Source organism: Leopardus geoffroyi, chromosome A1, assembly GCF_018350155.1.
Source record: "Leopardus geoffroyi isolate Oge1 chromosome A1, O.geoffroyi_Oge1_pat1.0, whole genome shotgun sequence".
NCBI classification, from domain to species: domain Eukaryota; kingdom Metazoa; phylum Chordata; class Mammalia; order Carnivora; family Felidae; genus Leopardus; species Leopardus geoffroyi.
The window spans coordinates 142,504,574-142,521,939 of NC_059326.1; the positions used below are offsets into that span (position 1 = coordinate 142,504,574).

At 42.8% G+C, this 17,366-nt stretch overlaps 1 protein-coding gene across 4 annotated transcripts in view; it reads right to left on the reverse strand.

The window, feature by feature from the left end:
• The window catches only part of LHFPL2 (LHFPL tetraspan subfamily member 2), a 166,793-nt gene that overhangs the window by 68,372 nt on the left and 81,055 nt on the right, over positions 1 to 17,366 (reverse strand). The window lies entirely within an intron of this gene.

Consider the following 17,366-nt stretch of genomic DNA (forward strand, 5'->3'; position numbering starts at 1 on the left):
TAAGGTCATGCACGTGTGGAAGGCCTTGAATTAAGCCAAGAGCAGACCGCCCCCCCCTCCAAAAGAGACACCTCCTTACCCAGCTTTTGCTAAAAGGATGAACTGGAGAAACTAAGAAATCTGAGAAAAGCACCCAGTATTTAAAAACTGAAAACCAGTGAAATGTTATTCCCCTCTGCCTTAGTAATGGGCTTTGTCAGGTCTGATTTCTACTGCACCAATAAAACTTTGCATGACTGTCTGTGAGCCATTAAATCCAGGCACAAACATACTTATGGAGCTACACACGTCTGCTTAGTATTAGTACACACTATTAGCTCCTTTTCTCTACATTCTTTTTTCTATCAAAGAGGATTATTTGCATGTAGAACTAAATTTCCACTCTCTATGGAGTAAACTTTGAATAGAACGCCCCACAGATGGAATTGTGATAAGAAAGACGTTTTCTCACACTAGGTATCCTGAGGCACTCCATTCACCAAATCCATTAGGAGGGGGAAAAGATATCCCTACATGCATACACATACACACACACAAAGAGAAAGACAATACAGTAGAATATTTAAGGAGATGAACTCTACCCTAAGGAACCCATCCCCAGTTCCACCACTTTATCAGCTGTGTCACCTTGGGCAAATTCATCTCTGAGCCTCAGCTTCCCCATGTGTGAAATGGGGATGACAGGACCTACATTTCCTAGCACGGATGACGCATCTTGAGGCACGGTGTCCAGCAAATGGAAAGCTCTCAATAAACGGTTGCTTTTATCACGTGATTCTTGCTCACCTCAACTCCAGGACTCGCCTGTGCTTACTTAAGAACAACATAATGTGCAGTCACCTGCACTTATGACCAGAACTAGCCTCTTGTTCACCTTGCCACTTTGAGGTCACAGTCTGCATGTTCTGTTTATACTGATGAAGGGTTCCCTGATGACATAGTAGTTACCCAGAAATATCTATTTGTTTAGTTCTTTGCCTTTGCTGCTTCCAAACGTCTGTGGATTGATCTATGTGGATCCCAGAAATGTAATCGTTATTTGCTTGGCTAAAGAGGCTTCTCTCTCTGTTTGTTTTTACTAGAAGTCAGTCCTCTGAACCTGTGGTTTGCAAACTTTCTTTCTGAGCACGGAACACTATTTATCAAACAGAATCTGACACACAACCCCAGTTGTGTATATGAAACAGATAAAAGCAGAGTCATGCTGCTGATAAAATCAGGGGTTGACAAGGGTCACCTTGCTGCCATGACCACCATCACCTCCAGGGAGCCCCTAGAATGCCCCTACATATACTGTAGCACTCTGTGGAAGACACTCAGAAAAACACGGATCTAAACCACTCTTCTGATTTGGATCACAGGCCTGAACTTGAGTCTCACTGGTGAGCTCCTGCCTTTCATCTCCTAGCTCCGTCAGGAACAACAAACTCGGAGACCCACAAAACCACGACCTCTTGCTTACTCAACGTTCCAAACATGGCCGTGGTCTGTGCAGATACACAGATTCTTATTGTCTTTGTTTTACTGACTGTACACTGAGTTACAGCAACTCCCCAGAAGAACTGCCTTAGGACTCCAGTGTGCACATGGCCGTGCCAACCAGTATGCACCATGTCTGGTATCGTTATTACTGGGTTCTGGAGGAGCCGTGTTCCACTTACAGTTTTTTGCACCCTTTAGCCCATGACATACAAACCAAGGTCAATCCAGTCTAGCAAGGACTCAAAAGAATGTTTGAAAAATCTTCAGTAAACATGCCACTCTCATGGTAAAATACATACCTTTCGAGTACTTATGAAGTACCACAACACGAAATGTTACAGGGACGAAAATATCAGGGAGAAATTCAGCATAGGGGACTCAGAATGCCGAAGCAGCTGGAGAAAGTCATCACTTCAGAAAGCGCCAAGACCAGGAAGCACGCCCCTCCTCCTCAGTTTAACTGCTGCTCAGCGGAAGCAAGACAGAGATTTAACTGTGGGAAGGCAAGAGGTAGAGGGAGACTTGCTCAGGGTGGTCTGAGGGAGACTGGCCAGGAGTGATGGGGCTGGAGCCAACCAACAAAAGATCCCAACCAATAGTGAGGGAAATATTTCCTCCACAGAAAAAGCCACTCCATCTCCCAAGGGGGAGGCTGGAAGACTCCCAGCCTGAGTCATTCGGAAACATATTTTACAAACCACTCCAGAGTATCCCGGGGGGGAATGATCAGGCCATGACGGAGGAAGAGGCTTCATGACCAAGTGGGTCTTTTCCAGCTCCAACTCCCATGATTCCCAGAACCTTCTGCTTCTTCCCAACTCACTGTGGCCAGCATGGCTATAGCATGACTGTCACAATCCTCCCATGTGAGCACGTTAAGGCCCGAGCCTAGCTACTGAGGTGGCTCTGCCTGAGGCCTCCCAGCTGCAGTAACGAGCCTCCAGTCCTGGCTACCATGTAAATCACCCCTCCCCCTGGCCCCAGGGCACTAAAAACATGGTGAATGTAGTACCTAGAGGACTAGAGCTACCAGGCCCGGGGGCACTCAGCAATCAAGCCTCAGTGAGGGACACCTCCCGGGGCCTCTCACATTTCCACATCTCAGTGGGGCCTTCTGACATCTGCTAATCAGATTTGCTCCATGGAGCCGGTAGTAATTAAACCTGCCGTATGGCTGGAACGCTGGCAAGGTCTCACATCCCCGCAGCTGGCCGGCGAGTGGAACAGATGGGCCGCATCCGAAGCTGTGTCTGCTTGAATCTAATCATGAGGCTGAAAGAATGAGCCCTAAGTGACCCTGGTCACCTCAGAGATAGCTGTCAGACAGGCCTCGGGAACATGTCACTGACAGCAGGGGAGAAGGCTGTAAGTCCTCCTTCAGTTCCTCTAACGTTCTTCCAGAGGCAGTGTGAGCACCACCCGCACTGGGTCACTCACGCCGGGCCTGGAGGCCATTTTCTGGTGCCATTAATCATGTGCCAAACACATTTTTTTCTTGTTAACTATTCACTCGACTCGGGTTTCTAGAAAATCCCTGTCCGTAAATTTCATTTGCAGCTAGGAAAGCCTCACAGAAAGTATCTGATTAGATAAACACCCACATTTTTTGTCTTGTTTCAGTTTTTACTTGGGTGCTACTGCTCACGTCACAGTATCTCTGTTAACGACTGCTGTGTAACAAAGCTTCTCAAAATTCAGTGGCTTAAAACAGTGATTTCTTATGTCCCACAATTCCACGTGTCGGCTAGGCAGCTCCCTCTGTTGGTTTTGTCCAGGCTCACTGCTCTCAGCTGGGTCAGCTAGGCTGCGACACCCACTAAGGCTTCATTCATACATCTGGTGGTTAATACTGCCTGCCGATGGGGGCAGGTCTCCTCCACATGCCTCTCTCTCATCCTCATGTGGGGTGGACTAGCTTCCTTACATGGAAGTCCCAAGGCAGAGTCCCAAGAGGGCAAAAGCAGAAGCTGCCAGACCTCTCGAGGTCTAAGCTCTGGAACTCACATAATACTTGTGCTGCATCGATCACGCCAAGAGAGCCAGAAGGCCCGTCCAGGCTCAAGGAGTAGGGAAATAGGGCTGCAGTTCTGGATGAGAAGAGCAAAAAAGGATCTGTGACAGTTTCACATCTACCACATGTCCACATCTCCCCCAGTGTGTCAGAGTGACGTGAGTTCTGAGCAATGGTCACAGGTGCTCTTACACCAAAGGGGTCTCGGGACAAACGCCAAATCCTATATCCCACCTTTGAAAGGCTGCTATGCATATTAGCAGGTTAATGTCTCTGAAAAGTGACACAATAAAAATAAATCCTGTTTCATAATGAACAAGTTTTTTTTTTTAAGTTTTTATTTATTTTGAGGGAGACAGAGACAGCCCAAGTGGGGGACGGACAGGGAGAGAGAGAGAATCCCAAGCGGACTCCGCACTGCCAGAGCAGAGCCCAACGCAGGGCTCGAACCCACAAACTGTGAGATCGTGACCTGAGCTGAAACCAAGAGTCAGACACTTAACCGACTGAGCCACCCAGGTACCCTTAAACAAGTAAGTTTAAACAAGCCAAAGAAGACTACTTTCCTGTAACGCTATTTTGGAAAGCTTGACCATGAATTCTGAATTTTGGGAATAGTTCTTGTTTCACATGCTTTGCTCTTGATGACCTGTGAAACAAGCCAGAAATGTCACATCTTCTAATATGGAAGTGGTACACAGTACCGTGAGTACTGAGTTGGGGTTATAAAACTAAAAGTCATCGCAGTTCTCTGTTAGGTAATTAGAGGTGAGGAAACTTCCACTCAAAATCATCTTGATTAGCTGTAGAAAACCTTCCTAAAAGTTGTATGCACAAAGGTGTGGAGGCTTTTTCTTCACTTTTTGAGCATTGATATTAGTCTTGTTTCCTACAGAATGGACATGAACATTCACTATGACTAAATTTCACAAGTTTAAAAACTCAGTGAAAACAGCATAACCAATAGCAGAGCGGGAGGCCAAAGGCTATTCTTCCACAGAAGCTGATTAACCACTAATGAACAACTCTGTCTCTTATCTGCCCATTGGTCACCAACCCGTATCCTCTCATAAATTTGTACCCTCCCGTACAAGTTTCTGTTCAACTAGAAAGAAAAAGCTCATTCATCCTCAAGAGGTTCTCCACTGGCAGCTTTCAACAGTGATAATATGGAAAAAAATGATCCAGTGCTCTGGTCATGAGACCATAATGGTTCTAACAGTGAGGGAAGACTCACATGGGCCGGGCCAAGTCAAATCACGGTTTAGAGCTGCTGAGACGTGTGCGCTCAAAAGACCAGGAACGACAAGAGCAGTCTTCTCAAATTCAAGGACCAGACCCCCCGCAAAGTCCCTGCCCATGGAGTAGAGTACATTGCACAGTGAAGGCACAGTGCAATGCTGGATACTACACATAAAACTGAAAAAATATCCTATTTACCTTTGTATTTTCTCTTGTATTGGGGAGAGGGACTCACAAGGAGTAGAGAGAATAATCTATGCATCTGGCTACTGGAACAGTTTCTTAGAACTGATTATTCTTACATTCATTCACTAAAGGACAGTGATTCACCCAAAGATATACAGCTGTCAGGAGTCAGTTTACTACACTGGATTCAAGACATCTCCATCTTTCTTTCTTTGGCATTGAAAACTTTTAAGTCGTTATCTTCTGCTGTGAAATCATCGGGGAAAACATCTCCTGGAAGCCTGAATGTCATTTCAAAGGATGGGATAAAAGTGGATCTACAGAGAAACAGGGGAATTCCATGGGAAAAAAAACACCCCATGAGTGATGAAAGAGGAAGCAGAAATTCCTACGGGAGAAAGAATCGTGAGCACACTGGTCAGCCTAAGAAATAAACAAGGTGACTGGCTGAGGGAGTTCTCTACAGCACAGCCACTGGGGGGGCCTTTTTGAGAGTGGATGAACTACACGCAATTTTGAATTTAAGCAGCAAGAGGTCAGCGCAAGGATCCGGTGAGATAGTAATGGACCAACTTCCTCTGGGATCCTAGAGATGTGTGTGGGAGTCAGTTTTAGCTCCTGCTCCCAATTCACCCTGAGAAACAGTCCCAGGACCTAGACACCATATCGAGTGGTCTTTCCCTCTACCAAGGTAGCTAGCTACTCTATTAGAACCAAAAGACAAAAATAACAACTAAAGGTATTCAGCTGCTTATTGTAATATGGGAGAAAACCCGCGGCCAGCTTACAACTGGCTTCCCTTTCTCAACCCAACTGGTTCCCCTCTCATTCTAAGAGCAGATGCGCTCCTGAAGCATGGCCAAAAGCACCACCACACTATTTCTAGGACACAACTAGAGCAGAGAAGGGAGGAAATTAGGAAAAAATAAGCACAAAGAATTCTATATTCTATTATGTATACAGCTAGATATTTCCAGAAACGTAGAACACTTCGGCTTGTTGGAATGATAGAAAATACATGGCAAAAAGAGGCTAAGTAGTATATATACTTGTATAATAATGATTACCTGCATGAAGATTGTTGATTTCCCCTTCGACAAGGCACTCACAGGCCATACAGGATCACTGATCAGGCACTGAGCACAAAATGTTGGTTGCACTACCAAAAAGGCTTCATCTGTGGAACTTTGAACCCCACACAGGTTGCAAAAGCTCCATTCATCACCCTAAGTTATTTCTATGATAGCAGGATGTTGGCTGGGAAAAAATGAAATGGACAGAAATGATTTGGCTGTAAATGCCATCTGCCTTCTGACGGTGTGGGAGAGACCGTAAAGGCAGTGGCAAGGCCCTTGGGACTTTGACCAGCTGACTTCTTCTGCCTGTATTTCCAGGCTCACTGATTTCTCACTCCGTCATATACTGCACACAGCCCCAGCAACCACTCCCTGCTCCCTGACCACACACCATATTCCCAGCCCCCTTGCCTCTGTCCACACTCATCCCCATTTGGATGCCATTCTCTGCCTTCATCCCTTAGTGAAACCTAGTCATCTATAAGGCCCAAGTCAAATGTCACAGCTCTGGGATGCCCTCTCCGAATGGCAGAATTAGTTGTTCCTTCCTCTGTGCCCAATATAATCAGTTCATCACTGAAGCAGTGACTTCTCTGCTTGTCTTCTCATGGCTGGATTGGGAACTCTTGAAGGACAGGGACACTCTCCTACTCTTCACTGCTTCACCATCACACAATAGGTCCGAATGACTAGGTATCTGGTGGCTTCAAGATCTTATGCACTCATCCTCTAAATGACACTCAAGAACAGCCAGCAGGATATTAGACTGTATTTTCCATTTTAAGATGCGTCCTCAAGACTGCTGTGTAACAGAGAGGAGTAAAAAAATAATAGAGAAGGGCTCTTTTTAAGGTGCACTAACGGCTTGGCCGCCTCCTTCTTTCCTTCCCCAGGAATTTCCCAAAGTAATGGAGATGGCTCTGTTCAGACTTGGCTGGCTACAGATTTCCGTCAGAATTTTGTTTTCTTCCAGATCTGAGCGCATGGAAAAAAAATCGTAATTTCCTTGTGGGCCTGGTTATAATTCTATAGGCTGATTAGCAATGAGCAAACTTCAGGCCTGTACAATCCAGCTGTTCCATTTGTTACTGTAATGGCTGTTCCGTGTTTGTTACTGAGGCACGATATGTCATTTTAGGATCAACACCTAGACGCCTCTCCAAGACTGACCCTACAATCTCTTCCCCATTTCAGTTTCAATGGTATCAAATTCTCAGTATTTTAAATTCACTTCAACATCTACCAGACACTGATGTAATTTACACTCTACTAGCAGTCTCTGTATGTGCTTTGTTTCTGACCACCTGAGATGTCTCCCTCAAGTGAACTTATCTATCAATGTTAAAAATACTAAAGCAGGGGCGCCTGGGTGGCTCAGTCGGTTGAGCATCCGACTTCGGCTCAGGTCATGATCTCACGGTCTGTGGGTTTGAGCCCCGCATCGGGCTCTGGGCTGACAGCTCAGAGCCTGGAGTCTGCTTCGATCCTGTGTCTCCCTCTCTCTCTGCCTCTCCCCCATTCTCACTTTGTCTCACTCTGTCTCTCAAAAATAAAAAAATATAAAAAAAATTGAAAAAGAAATTTTTTAAATACTAAAGCAGTATACTCAGTAGGCACCATCAGTGCCCCGTGTTTATCTCTCAGCTCCCTGTTCCCACACGTGCTTACAGCAAGCACCCATGATAACCACCCAAGCACAGAGCAGGCTTTAACTGCTGGCCTCAAGAGCAGTCAGCGATGGATGTGAGGTGGAGATGGCCAATCCCAGCTGGCTGGCCCCTCTGATGGTCTGGTTCTGAAGAATGCCTCCTAGAATTCACCAGGGATTCAGTCCCAGGTGCCCACAGCAGTATCTTGTTCAAGGTCATCCCTTTATTACCCTTCTTCTCCTCCCTAGTTCACATACCTATTCCCTTAATGATGCTTTCCAGGATTACCTCCCTAACAACCTTGAATCCTGTCACAGAATCTGGTATGGGGGAAGTCAATCTAAAAAAAAAATACCAACACTGAAGCAACCTGATACCAATAAAGGAAGGCAGACCACAGGGACACCCCACCTTCAAGTGTAGTAAATATTCACAGTAAATAAAACACTGTCATGGCATATTTGTGCTGAAGAACCTTTCCGTGTCATAGTCATAATGAGCCTGACAGCCTCAGGAAGCGAAGAGAGAGATCTTAAATCTCTGGGAATTAGTGTGTTATATGTGTTCTAAAAACGGATTGGATTTCAGTGGCTGTTTCCAACTTCCATGGCATTAAATTTCCTTTTATTCTTCCCGGCACCATATTTCCAATAAGCCCTGAAAAAACACACCCCTGGGGAAGGATATTTTGCTATCTTAATAAAGTCTTTCAATCCTTAGGAGACAATTCACCATATTTCATTCTCAAAAATATTAATTTTACTCCTCCAAAGAATCTTATGAAAATATTTGTATTTCTTGCCTGAGTTCCCTGGGAGGTGAAGTTGAAAAGCTAGCTAATACAGGATAATTCCAATATTACAAAAAAACAATACATATTGCAATATGGAAATACTTAATATCCAAAGAAAAAATGTCAAGCCCTCAAATCAAAAGCCTTTTAGCTGGAAAGTAATGTCCAGGGGCTCTCATTTGACTAATATGTATTACACATTATGTGAGGCATACTTTGCTTTAAAACAAATAAGTAGGTACAGAATTCAAGTTTCTACAAAAGGTAAATTCATGGATAAGGATTCACTTTACATTAAAAATTCACAAATATTCCATTAAAATACCATGCCTTGCAAAATACCAATTTTATTTTAGAGAAGCCTGATTAATTTTTATTTTAAATAATATATAAAATAATATTTAAAATATACATTTACCTTTTAAGACCATATCTAATTGGAAAACCACACATTCACTGCTTCTAGGAGTCCAGCCTGGACCAGGGGCAGGAAGAACAGGGGTGCAGATGAAGCATTATGAAGGAGGTAGAACAGACAGGTCTTCATAGAACCCATGGGATGTGGGCAATGAGGGAAAGAGGGATCTCAAGATGCTGCCCCGGTGTCTGGTTTGGTGGATGGACTGGAGGTCTTTAGTAGGAGCAAGAATTCAGGCCACAGAGCCAGTCAGAGAGAAGGAACAGGGTCATTTTGGGGCATGACGTATTGTAAATGCCAGTGGGACACCAAGGGCAGATCTACCGTGAGTAGGTGGCTATACGGGCCTGTAGCCTGGAGCAGTTATTTGGTCTAGGGAGATCTGGCCCATGAGTGGCAGCTGAAGTCATGGGGTGGGCTACGTAATTTGGAGAATGCAAGGAGAAGAAGGAAAGAAATGGGGAGAGGACTTCCTGGAAACAATGATAAGGAAGAGGTAAAGGAAGTCAGCCAAGCGGTCTGAGAAGAAATGCTGGAAGCAAGCAGGTACAAATCACTTCATGGGTCAGTGAATACTCTATTATAAGCCAGCATTTTGTGTTTATTGTTATTATTCTGTCAACATGAGCTACACCACATGTACCCTGGACAGGCAGAGGGGAAGGAGAAGTACCAGGGTAGGAGGCAGGGTGATGACTGGAGTGCCCACAAGGTCTGGTGCTCACTGGCTAGAGCTGACTTTCCAGATGCTAACAGTCACAACCAAGTACTCACACGAGAACCTCCAGGTATGTTCTCTTCAACAATTCCACACCTGATTTTACCTCAAATACAGGACAATTTTGTATGCAATTAACCATAACTGAGATGACAGTATATGCAAAGTTATGCATCTCAATAAACCTTTCTAGGAAAATGGGTCAACATCATAAACATCGCAAGTCACAAATGACAATTTCACCTGAAAAGAAGGACATAATCACAAAAAAGAAAATACAAGCAGGTACTGTGTTCCTGAAAAACATCCAACTTCATTAGTAATAAAAACGGTAAAAATTAAAATGAGGTGCCATTCTTACTTTCTAAACTGGCAACAATTTGGGTCCTTAGGGATCCTTACAGTGGGCTTAAAACAAGCACTGTCTTTTACTGCCACTGACAGCCCAACTTTCTGGAACACACTTTTAAAACCGAACAAATGTCTATAAAAGGATATTCAAGGTTTATATTCAAGGATTTAAAAAAAAACAGAAAACCTAAATATTAAAAATAAAAGGTTACAATGATTTAAATATATACCACAGATACAATATTCAACCAGTGAAATGCTTTCTTTTAACAAGAAACTTCTAATGATACAAGGAAATGAATATGACATCATATTAAACAAAAAAGTAACTGACTGCAAAGTTGTATACAGAGTAAGCTTGACTCAACTATGTAAAGAAAAGAACATACAAAAAGCGATGCGCCTGGGTGGCTCAGTCAGTTAAGCATCCTTGATCATGATCTCACAGTTCAAGCCCCACGGTGGGCTCTGTGCTGACAACACGGAGCCTGCTTAGGATTCTCTCTCTGCCCCTCCCTCCACCCCTCTCTCAAAATAAATAAATAAACTTCAAAAAAAAAAATGTACAAAAAGAGACACTCTTAGGAGCCTGGCCAGTAGATTGGAAGTGGTGACTTCCAAGGAGACTGATTTTTTTCTCCTGCATGTGTACACTTTCCTGTATGAACCTGGATTATTTTGATAATTGGGAGAAAACACAGATCCACATCTTTTGGCAATTCTAGTCCGGCAATAATAGTTAGCACATAAGGGTTGCTGCCTGGCTTCAAAAGTACACAAGGCACTAGGGAAGACTGAGGTGTGACCTTTGGGCACCTGAAGAACTACCTTTGCTTTGAGATGTACAGATAATATAAATATGCAAGCATAAAACATATAATATCACAGCAGCTAAACAAAAATACAACTCCTGGAGGTCTGCCCAAGTGACCTTCTCTACAACTACCCTTATACCAAAATGCCTGACGGTTACCAGAATGTACCTGGTGTAGGGTGTAAATGGTCAAGAAGATGGGTACTCTGACAATAAACAATGATGGGAAGTCCATGAAAGCAGCTGACCACCATGCTAGGCTGGCTGTGTCTTGCCAGTCCACAGCTGGTCCATAAATAGGAGAAAAATGGATTGAACTTCAACTGAAACAGGGATGCAATTTGGGAATGAAGCAGGAAGAGAGAACTGTGGTGATGAGGCAACCAGAGTGGAACCAGCTCTTTCAGATTAGTCACACTAGATTTCTAAAGTGAATTCTCATATTTGCCTTCATTACATGAAAGAGATGACCTAAGCTGTGAGTTAACGACAGGAAGAGCTCATTTCCTGACACAACTTGGCCGCAGATACATATTAATTTGGATCAGAATCAGGTACACTTCTAAGTTCATCTGAGCTTGCCAATTAGCTCTTAAGAGTTTTTCACAGGCTGTTCTGGGCCGGTAACAGAAGGCACAGAGACTAGGGGTCAATCCCATCTTTACAGGTTGCCTGGCACCCTAACTCTAGATATGTGATGAGTGGCTAGCCTGTGGTTCAGAGGAGGATGGTGTCTTAAAAGACAGTATCGATGTATGACTGGCACTTCCCGTAGGCATGAAAGCACAAGGAAAGGAAAAGATTACAAAAACTTTATTTTGGCTTTTGAATTAATCCAAAAGGGAATGTAGATTAAATCAATATTTAATTCAAAAGAAGCCAGTTTCTGTTAGGAAATCATGATGAAATTTCAAAGAGCAGAGAGGGTGTTTATGGGGGCAGGATCTCAGAACTTCACAGCTACTACTGCCTTCTTTAGTGGTCAGCAGGGGTTGCTGTGGTTTGACATGGGAAATGATAAAAATATATACAGCTATGACTTACCTACGTTAACAAGCTTCATGTAAAAGCACACATATATTTTACAGTAACAGTGAAGGAGACACCTCTAGACCATCGCAGTATATATTCATTCAGATGAGGTGAGTTCAACCCTTTCCTTTCAAGGAGAAATTTACAAAATGGATCATTAAGGTGAAAAAGCTTTCTACTTAAGGATCATGGCATTTCTTTATGTAGCTGGAATGATAAGAGGACTACCAGTTGGAACCAAATCTACTTGATGGAGGAGCTTTTTAGAGCCTCTTTCACAGACTTTAGCATTTGATCACAACAAAACTACCTGTTTGTTGATGTGAGATCCAGAACATCCTTGTGGACTTATCCCATCAGATGGAGGACCTGAATTCTCCATGGAATAATCCACCAAGACAGATGACCAGAATTCACAAGAAGATGGACGCTCTTGCCACATCAGCACCAAGAAGAGTGCCTTTCCACACAGGGAAGCATTAACCCCCCGCTTCACCTAATCCCCCTCAACAGGTGACTTTTTCTACTTTTCAGAAGAAGTGAGGCCAGTACACCAGAATACGCTTCCTATCTATTCCTTGGACTTAAAGCTTATTTATGATAACTCTCCTATCCAGAGAGCCACCCCAGCTCCTATCCAAAGCTAACCAGATAGATACCCACTCCCTGGGACTGCACTCCATTCAGTTTAGCTGCAGCCTCGCCCACCTGACCCTCTGAAGCCTTGCTTTCCACCCTCATTGTTTCTTGCCAGTGACCCCTTCCTACCTGGTTTCCTAGCCTCTGTCCAATCTGCTAAGCTGGTGCCTTCCTAATGTTTAACCTCACTTCCCTGCTTAAAAGTACCTTTGTGGCTTCCCAAATTATAAATGGGTCAAAATGCCACAACCCCTTATAAATTGGAAGTTATACATCAGCCCACATTCACTCCTCCATTTGCCCGACATTTATCGAGCACATAACCTATAACAGACATTAGGCTGGGCAGCCCATAATGTGCTTCAAGTAGAGATTTCTTCAGAGAATGTTACAGACTTAGCTCTATGGTCTAACCACAGACATTTACCTCCCATCCATCAACCGATATTCACCAAGCACCTACTATGCATTAGACAATGTACTGGGCACTGAAGATATAATAAAAGACTTACACCAGCCCTCAAAAGTTCACAGTCTACCAAGGAAAGCAACTTTTCACTCTGTCCTTGCTCAGAAGAATCCTCAGGACTCTCTCGTCAAACAGGCATAGGTCTAGCCAAAACTTATCAGAAAAAATGGGAAGCCATCAACATTCACGTAACCAAAGCAGAAAAAGAACTGCTTTCATTTTCAGTCTTCAATATATCTAATTATTTTGATTTGCTTTTTTTGAAATCTTGAAAATCACAATCTTATTTCTACTTTGTTTTATCATTTTCCTTTCCAGACACCATTTATTTAGTCTAATTTATCCTCAGTAAAGGAAGAAAGCTATTTCATCCTCTCCTGTAAAGTGCTTCCAAACTACCGGTGGAAATGAATTCTATACTCTACCACTGGAACTTAAAAGTCTCAGTGTCATAACAGTTAAATTCTATGCAAGGAAAAGCCACTCTTTGGTGGCTAGAGGTTCATTATAAAATGTATAATGGCTTCTATTTAATACAGAAATATCAATCCTGCTTAATGCCTGGGTGGAACAGCATTGGAAAGTAAACCTTCTCATTCATTCACTCAGCCTGGAAAAGTATGAGGATGTCAATGTATTTGCCATGTTTATCACACAAAGGAATGTGCTGTCACAGGTCAAGTACACACAATGCAAGATTTAGACACAGAAAGTGGCTGGTGTTTGTTGACACCAACTACACAGGAGCAGAATCAGAGAGAGCTTAGGAAACCTCACCACCATCACCTTGTGAGACAGCCATCATGATTCTGAGTCAAACACTCTTCCCCCACCTCTTAGAATACACTTAAGTGTCACCCAGGGCATGAATGAGAAGGAAACACACTGATAACCCTGCTTACATTACCTTCTCATGTTTCATACAGACACTGGTGACAACTAAGCATGTAGCCAGCAATCACGCCCTTGAAAATGTATCTCTGTATTTCTGGTGCCACAGTAAGAAGAGAATGCTCATTCATGTAGGTGGTTATCCATTTTTTTCGTGGATGACGGTTCCTAAACTGATCTCTCTTGGGCATATCAAAATGTGACCCTGGGAACATGGTACCTGCATCAAATGTCAAAGTTAACAATCATCAAAGAAGCGGAACTTTCAGCTGAAAAGCAGTGTTTGGGTTCCTATCCTGGTGGAACAGTGGTGAGTACCTCCCTTGGCACATTTCCTAAGAAAGCGAGGGGAAAGGTCTACAGCTAAGACATCAGAATTGAGCCTTGGGCTGTATAACATAAGGTTCAGGCAACACATCAGAGATGTGCCTTTTCTTTTCTTTTTTTTTCCAACTTTGAATATTTAAAAATATCCCTCTTAACTGCAGACTGTGAAAAAAACTTTAAAAGAATTAAAAAAAAAAAAAAACACTTTCATACTCCTCACAACCTACTGGAAAAAACTATTTTATTTAATAAATTAGAAATTACCCTGTTCTTGGGGCACCTGGGTGACTCAGTCTGTTAAGTATCCGACTCTTGACTTCTGCTCAGGTCATGATCTCGCAGTTCATGAGATCCAGCTCAGCGTATGGCTCTGTGTTGATAGAGCAGGGCCTGTTTAGGATTCTCTCTCCCTCTCTCTCTGTCCCTACCCCGCACTCACTCACTCTTTCTCTCTCTCTCTCTCTCAAAATAAATAAACATTAAAAAAAAAAAAAGAAATTACCCTGTTCTTTCAAGAATCTTCTAGAGTATTGTTGTCCAATGGTAGTATTATGTGAGCCATGTACAGCATTTAAAAATTTTAGTAAAGGAGCACCTGGGTGGCTCAGTTGGTTGAGCATCTGACTTGAGCTCAGATCATGATCTCAGGGTTCATGAGTTCAAGCCCCATGCTGGGCTGTGGGCTGACAGCACAGAGCCTGCTCTGAATTCTCTGTATCCCTCTCTCTCTGCCACTCTCCCACTCATGCTCTCAAAAATAAATAAACATTAAATATTATTTTTAATTTTAGTAGAAACATTTAAAAAGAAGAAATTGATTTTAATAATGTATTTAATTCTACATATCCAAAACATTATCATTTCAACACATAATCAATGCAAAAAATATTAAAAATATTTTACATCCTTTTTCCTTAACACTAACACTTCAAAATCTGCTGTGTATTTTGCATTTAAAGCACATCTCAATTCAGGTACTAAGTTTTTAGCAGAAATACTTGATCTGATTAAACTATGTAAAATGTACAGATGAAAAAATAAATCTGCATGCCCGAATTATCCCAAATGTACTTAAAAGTTTTCCAACAACTTAATTAACCATCAGTTCTAAATTTTCAATGAAGTAAGATGAAATAAAATAAAAAATGCCATGCCTCAGTCGCACTAGCCATAATTCAAGTGCTCAAGAGAATGGCTACCATAACAGGCAGTGCAAACCTAGAGCTTTCACTTTGCTCTTTGGTCAATTCCATCAAGAACTCCCCCAGATGGGGAAAGATTCATTCACTCGTGAACAGAAAACTGAAGAAGACTAGCACACTTCTGATGAGGGAGTCCAACAATGCAGGATAAGATCACTCTCAGTGTATTCAGGAAAAAGATGATCCTTCCTGGTCTAAATAACATAAGATGATATAAAAGGCAGCTCCTTAAGTCAAAGTTCAAACTCACTAGATTTGAAAACCACGCAAATGTTTTCGAGTCAGATTGTCCGCCTCCCTTCTTGTGTCCTGGCGAATTTATGAGCATATTTATTGAGATTCACTGGGCGCTAGTTCCATATGCCTCACTCTACACAGAGTACATCATTTAATCTTGCAGCAATCCTGTGAGACAGGTGAGAGCCAGAGAGGGTGTTAATGACTTGTTCAAGGTCATACACCTCATTATAAGGTGTAGAGCTGGGAATCAAGCCCAGAAAGCCTGACTAGATTTTTTTTAAAGCCTGCCCGCTAGAAACCTTCTAATACCAGCCAATACCCTAAATTCACACTTTTCAAATATTTCTCACAATTCTCACAGAGTAAGCAGGGCAGAACAGAGGAAGTATAACTTGCGTCTCTACCAGTGAGGCAAGGAGGTACACGGCAGAGCAGTTCCTCCATCCCGCGTCCGGAGTTCCTTCCAAGGTTCCTGATGTCAGGAAGCCAGGTGGGGGATACTTGTTGCCTGCTCTTATACCACACACAGCCTATCTTTGCCTCTCTGAATCTTCCAAACCACTCTGGGAGGAAGGGACATCCACACATAAAGAGATGGGAGATCCATCGGGTAAAGGAACATGCCTTAGGTCACACAGCCAACTGGCACCACATTTGGGGTCCCAACCTGGGTTTGCGTCCAGCGAAGATGGAGCCTCAGCTTAGGACCGCCTGATGATGAGGCTCTCCCCAGACCACAATGACTCTTTGCTCAAGAGAAACCTTTCACCAAGTGGATATAATGTGAGTAGTCACATTGCTTTATAATTCACATGCTGTTACTTCAGGAAGGCTACTGTTATGTCTGACTTCATAAAGTTTTATTGTATTTGTATGGGATGAATTCACAATTAAAAAAAAAAAAGAAAGAGACACAGAAGGTGAGTTTTATCTGGCTAAATCTTCAGAAAGGGGGATTTCAAGGGTGAACATGACTTAGCTTCTGAAGGCACTGGCAGAATGGAATTGGTTTTTCCCCAGAGCTGGATTAAACAGGCCATCCTGGCAGTGATCTAGGGTGACAACCCACAATGGGGGACTAAATCACCCCTGGAATACATGGGAAATATGGAGCCACTTAACTCAGGGGTTCACATGTGACTCTCCTCATATAATGGACAAAATGACAATTGGACCTGTTTCCACTCAAATAGACAGTGCCTGGGAGGGGAAATAAACACACTCCTCACTGGCACAGACCCGTGTCTGTTGAGAACATTTCCCCTCAAAGAACTGTGTGAGGGAAAACAGGCCTCACTACCAACCCCAATATCACCTGGCTGACAGCATCTAGAAGTCTAGACCTGAATAATACATGGTAGAGTGTTATTATTAACCAAGTTTTAAACAGGCTTCTGAAAATCACATGTTCAGAAAATCACATGTAATAAATCCCTTATTTTCAACACAGAGGAAAAGATATGTATTTTTATTAAAAGTCTTTATTAATAGAAAATCAGTTTCACCTATTCCCAGTAAATAAATATGGGGCAGATATTTAAAGATTATCAGTTTGGTAAGGTGCCAATGATTAACCTTCACAGGACACCCACCCATCTTGGGTCAGCCCTAGCTTTCCCATGAGAACTTTGCTCAAATAATTTCATAATTCACAAGTGTTTACAGTTCCCATTAAAAAAAAAAAAAAAAGACAACCCAAGCTTCCTAATCTAACCCAAGCAGTAGTAACTGTTAGAACAATTCAATAACATTTGAGAAATCAACAGTTCAATTCATGGTATAAGAGCAATTTTTCCTTCCCCTGAATCTGTAACCTAAAAAAAAAA